The following is a 6,128-nucleotide window of genomic DNA, read 5'->3' as shown; positions in this document are numbered from 1 at the left end:
TTGTCCATGCTGGTGGGGTGTGTGGGGTTCACACCCCGTGTGCATGTCCTTAAGGAACGGGAGATGTCAAGTATGATGCCAGGTAGCAAAACTGCAGTGAGCAGGACCAGCTCCCCATGTGGGCGTTGCTTCCAGACACGTCTTCCTACAAATAGAGAACGTGATGCAAATCTTCTCCTCCTTGCACCAAGCCTTTTCTGGCAGTGAAGCAATGCTTTAGGGCCACCAGCCACCAACAGGAGTGTGGGACCCAACAGAGCACACCCCACTGTCCCACAGGCACATCTGAAACCCATAGTGGTGGTTGGATCTATGCACATTTGGAGGCTTTGGTGCCCAGCCAGGCCTCATTCCCTACCAACAGATGCATGAGCACATTGCAAACCCCATGGTGTTGGGTGGCCTGGGAGAAGGAACTGCTTGATGCTGGTGGGGTGGTGAGGAGGAAACGGTGCTGGAAAAGTGATGAGGGGTCCCAAAATTCTCAGTATTCCTACAAGCTGGCCTATGCAAAGTGCAGAAGGAAAAAGCTTGCCTTCCCCAAGTGGTTCCCACTCTGTGGCTTCTCTGCCACGTGCTTCCTTTTGGGGTGCGTGTGCCTGCCTGTTTTTTGTGCTGGAAGATTCAGCATCCCTTCTCTCTCCTAGGGTACAACTTCTTAATATCCCAATGCCTTCCTCAGCTGCGTGGCAGAGCTCAGGCTTCATTTGTGTTATCCAACCCTGCTGCAAAACGCTCTCCTGCAGCAATCTTGTAGAAGAGGAGAAATACAGAGGGTGAATAATGACTTCTAACTGTGAGCAAACGGTTAGCCCTGCCTCAGTATCCTCTGTAATGAAGTGTGTAGTAGACTTCATTCACTATAAAGGCCTTACCTGACAGTGTGACAATAAAGGTGAATTCCCCATGCTGTACGGCCGGTTGCTAATACTGGAATCAGTTCTGTTGTCATCATATAAAAACAAAACCTTTGGTGTTTGTTTGTTTTTTTTGTTTGAAGTTAAGCTTGGAGGTGTGATTAGAAGTTCTTTTTTATTTTTTATTTTTTTTTTTAAATCTTCACATTGTAACATTAATTTATGGCTGAGTTTCATTCAGTCCTGTATTCTGAAGTGCAGTACAGGTATTAGTGATGCGTTCTCTGTAACATGGTACTGTAGAGTAGCCCATTTGTTAAAAAAAAAAATACAAAATAGTAATAATAATAATAATAATAATAATAATAAACAAAATGGAAAGAAAAAAAACCCACAAAAAAGAAAGTCTGATTAAAAAATGTAAATCAAGTATTTTGTGGTATGTACAACACAAATTAATTTTACACAGAGAAAGATGTTTCTAGGAAAATGAAATTCTGATAATTCATACTATTTGTATGAACAAATAAAAACTCTATTTTACCAAGCGATGGGTGCAGCTGCATTCGTTCGGGCTGAGGGTGCTCCCCAGTTGGGTTGGGCATTGCTGGCTCCATGCAAAGCCCCAGGGTGTGTTTGGGAGCTGGAGGCATCCTTGGGTGGAGTTTTGCTCAGTTGCATGGCGTGGACTGGTCTGACCCATCCAACACATCTCATCAAATGTGATTTGGGGGAAGAAGACCCAAAGCTTGCCCTCAGCCCCACTGCAAGACTTGGGTGCTCATGGTGGATGGTGGCCGTTCTCCCATGCTGGGATGCTGGAGGATGGATTTGGTCCTTCCATGCTGTTGGTGTGGGGGACCTTTCCAGCGTAAAGCTTCTTTCCAAAGCTTTGCAGTCACTGCACTGATGCTGGTCCAAACCTCTGGGGCCAGTGGTTGCTGCTGCTCCTACACACTCAGCACTTTAAGACATAAAAATTCATTATCATTAAGTTCAGAGGAATCCCAGGCCAGTGCTATACAAAGCAGCGCCTAAAGAGCAGTTTAGATTTATGTAACAGGGCAATTGCCATTTAACTAAACTGAATTAAAATAATTTAATTTTTCTTAGCAAGTCTTGCATCCGGTGCGGAGTAATTGATGGAATCTCTCAGATTGCCCATTTTTCAGAGACAGGGAATGGCAGTCAGAACTACGCACGGGGCGCAATGTAGCGATTTAAGAGGAATTTGACCCACGTGCCTCCAGCTTGTCAGGATTTTAATCAGCTGCTCCCAACCTCAGGCAACACTAAGACTATAGGTGAGTCATTTTTAAGATGTATAATCAGTGTAGATTTTACTTTAAAATTCCCATATAGCTTATTGAGTGTTGCAGCTGGATGTGCTGAGAGCTGACCTCAGGGGTTGAGCAGCTCCTTACCCTGTTCCCACTTTGCCTGGGTCCCATTCAAAGCCAGGTGCTCCTGGAAGATAAGAGTGAGGGTTCTCTGATTAGGTTCTGAATATAGAGGAGCATTTTCCTTGAAGGAGGGAAGCTGAAGTCTTCTAGTGGCTCTGGGGACCTCTGTGGAAGGAGGAGACTCCCGAAGAGCTGGAATGACGTGATGGAGAAGCACATGAGGCTGAAAGATTGGTGCTAATGATGGTGATTAGTGGGGTGGATTTACTTTTATCTCATGTGGGCAAGGCACAAAAGTCAGGTGTGGAACTTGTAGAGATGAGTCTGCTTTGACAAAGACACTGATGAGGTCAGTGGTCTTTGTGGGGAGCTTGTAGTTGTTGGGTTTGGGGCCAAAATAGTTCACTTGAGGTAACTCTGAAGACTGAGATGCTTTTTGCTTGGGCCTGGCTTCAAAGAGAGGTCACTTCTGTGAGCATTTTCCCTGGGATTGGTGTGCACTGTGTACCTCCCATACCAGTTGCTGGTGGCCCTGGTTCCCAAGCCGCCGGGGAACCACAATTGGGATTGCTTTGCTTCTCTTCCTCAATTATCTGTGTTTTTCTTCCCCTTCAAAAAAAAATCTCAATTAGCCACTAGATCTGAATTAATAGCTTTAAATAAAGCCCTTCCTTATTATCCTCCAATTTCTCTCCGTGGTTAAGAATCACAGTGTTAACTCTTAATACATATATTCAAAAAGGTAACAGCAATAAATTAGTAATAAATCCTTCAGGCGTTTCTATGGGAGACAAGTGTTCAGCACCTTCTTTAATGGCCTCTTTATTGGAGGGAGGAATCCCTGTGTCAAACATTGACATTGGCACCTTTGGCTGGGATAGAACTTCACATCCACTGTGAGTTTGCAGAACTTTGGGCCAACACTGGGATTCCTCAACACTGGGAGGAACCAACTGGTGTTGAAGATGGGATAGCTTGGTGAGAAGAGTTTAGAAACAGGGAGATCAACCAACCTATTAGCCCTATTTACTGTTGCTTCCCTTTGTTTTCAATGGATCACAATCCAGTCCTCTGTGACTTCTAGATCCTGACTTTTGCCTTCACAAATGGGATTTAAATAGGATTGCTGAAGTCAGCCACTATCGCTGTAACGATTCAGAACTAAAGAGCATCCTTGAGGAATATTTGCAACTGTTTATACAGTCAGCTATAATTGTGAGGCTTAATTCATGCTCATTAAAGTCTTCTGAGGTGCTTGATGAGAGGCACTGCAGCAGCACAAAGTATTTCTGGTTATTCAGGCTGCTCACAGCAATGGAGTCGTTGCCATTTGTCTTGGCTTGATTTCTTCCCATCCCACCAGGAGCTGCTGGGACGACACCAGTAACAGCTGTCCTCAGAAACCAGCTCAGAGCTGGCTCTTGTTTAAGTACCATGCCTTGATAACAACCAAAGCCCTGAACAAAAGAATCAAGTTTTAAAGTAACATGATCAAAAATCTCTTGGCAGGGAAGATGCAACTGGCTGCTTTGACATGTAGGTTATTTAGCTGGGAATTTATGTGTCAAAAGCTTAAAAGCTTCACTGAAGCAAATTTAAGAAAGCGCCATGTATCCAACTAATTAAGTCATGTCAGCCAAATATAATTTATTTCTCACCATCACTCATGTCTACAGCAGAATTATCTCATTTTTGATTTCTAATGACTTTCTCTCTCATTAATCTGACCATGAATTTTTCTTTATATAAGTCTTTGGCATCGAAGCAAAGAATTTTCTTTTTAATAAGAGCAGCATCCCTGGGTAATTCTGTGGTGTGTGTAGGAGGGGGCAGGGAGCCCACTGGGGCTTTGGGGCAGGGCTTAGCCTTCTTCCAGCCATCCTGGTGGGCTTTACCCCATGTCTTCTTCAGGACCTCAGCTTGGCCCTACTCCCTTAGACCTCTCTTTTCCAACAAAGTTGGATTTTTGGCTTTTGAAGGCATTTTTCTGTACTTTGCAGATAATTTTATCAAGTGCTTTTCAAGCAACAATTCTGGCTCTTCTGTTTCCCAAAGCATCCTGGCTCTTCTCAAGTACACAGGCTATTGCCAAGGATTTAAATTTGGTTCTTCCACCTGTTGTGTGCAACTCTGTCCCAGGCACGTGTGTCTTAATCATTGGAAGTGTCACTCTTTCTGGTTTACTGCTTTTGTTCACGTCTTAACATATGTGTACGCGTGTATAGACACTAATGATTTGTTATCCGAAGAGTAGCTCATTTCCCAGTCCCTAAGTACAGAACTTAGACTGGATGACACGTGCAGTTCGCAGCCAGCATCCCAACTCCAACCCCAGACTGGGGGAGCTTTCTGTTCTGCTACTTTCAGGTGAGCAGTGCTGAATTTGAAACTTAGAGGTTTGTGTTCTCCATGTGCATCTGAGCCCTTTTTCTGGTGAAGGCAGAGATTGAACATAACCTAAAACGATGAGTAAATACTACTTCTGAAACTTCCAATCTCAGCTGCAGATCAAAGAAACTCAGGTAATCCAGAAAGACATCCAAATCTTTGGTGCTTTCCATACATTGGCCTGAACCTGTGATAGGCTTCTTTGTTTCCAACCTGTGCAAAAGCAGAGCTACCCACAGTCACTGAGAGCAACCTCGTGTGGGAGGAACTGTGGTTAGCAGCCAGCCCGGGCTGCTGAGGGGTGACTGGGTTGGCAGCTGCCCCAGGCAGGCAGCAAGCAGTGCTCCAGTAGTGTGGGCACAGCCCCAGCTGGCAGGGATCTTCTGCCTTCAAAGGGTGAGCTGGGGAGGAAGCTGAAGGCAATAGCAGATGGCTGAAGGGTGATAGGGAAAATGGGTGAGGTAGGAGTGTAAAGGGATGCTGCAGATATTGTCTTTCTGTGCCCTTCACGTGGGCTGTAGTTGCTTAGAGGTATTTATGTCTGATGTTTCTGAAACTGAGTGGGTCATGCCTGCTAAGGCAATGCATAGGCAGGGCTGGCTAGGCAGAGCTCTTGGAGCTCTCGTCAGGACTGAAATAGCACTTCTGACTGCCTTCTGATAAGAGAAGTCACCAACAGCTCAACGTTTCTCTACTGCCTCACCAACAGCCTTGGAGAGGAATCAGAGTCACAGCTGGTGTGGATTTACCACAATCTTCCCATCCATATTCTCCTGGATAATCAGCCAGTCTCCTGTGCTGAATTCTCAAGGCTGGGCTCATGGGCTCACAAAGGAGCAGGGAGGGAAGTGAGCAGATTCATCATGCTTGTGTGGCTTCAGACCATAAGGCAAGTGGACTCTGGTGCATTGACGCTTAACTGCAAAACTGAAAAGGCCCCAGGCAGCCCAACCTGGATCCAGGGCTGCACTTTTTGTGGTAGGCTCAAAGGACACCATGTTGTGAATGACCTGCTGAAGAATCATAGAATCGCAAAGGTTGGAAAAAACAGCTCTAAGATCACCAGTCCAACCATCAGCCCATCCCCACCGTGCCCACTGGCCACGTCCCTCAGTGTCACATCTCTACAGTTCTTGAACACCTCCAGGGATGGTGACTCCACCACTTCCCTGGGCAGACTGTACCGGTGCCTGACCACTCATTCACAGAAGTGTTTCCTAATATCCAATCTGAACCTCTCCTGGTGCAACTTGAGGCCATTACCTCTTGTTCTATTACTGTTGCCTGGGAAGACGCTGACCAAGAAGAGGCAGAGCTGCTCTACCCGATGCTACCAGGTTGCTCTCGACTTTCTTTAATCACAAGAACGATGGAAAAAGTGAATTGAAGCCAACTACAGATGCAGCTTTGTTAGAGGAAATACATGGGCAGGCGGTACTTTCCTGCTGCTCCATCCTGCCCCGTGGTACTGGTGGGATTT

Source organism: Phasianus colchicus, chromosome 20 (genome assembly GCF_987193195.1).
Source record: "Phasianus colchicus chromosome 20, bPhaCol1.hap1.1, whole genome shotgun sequence".
Lineage (NCBI taxonomy): Eukaryota > Metazoa > Chordata > Aves > Galliformes > Phasianidae > Phasianus > Phasianus colchicus.
Note: the sequence above shows the minus strand (reverse complement) of the source record.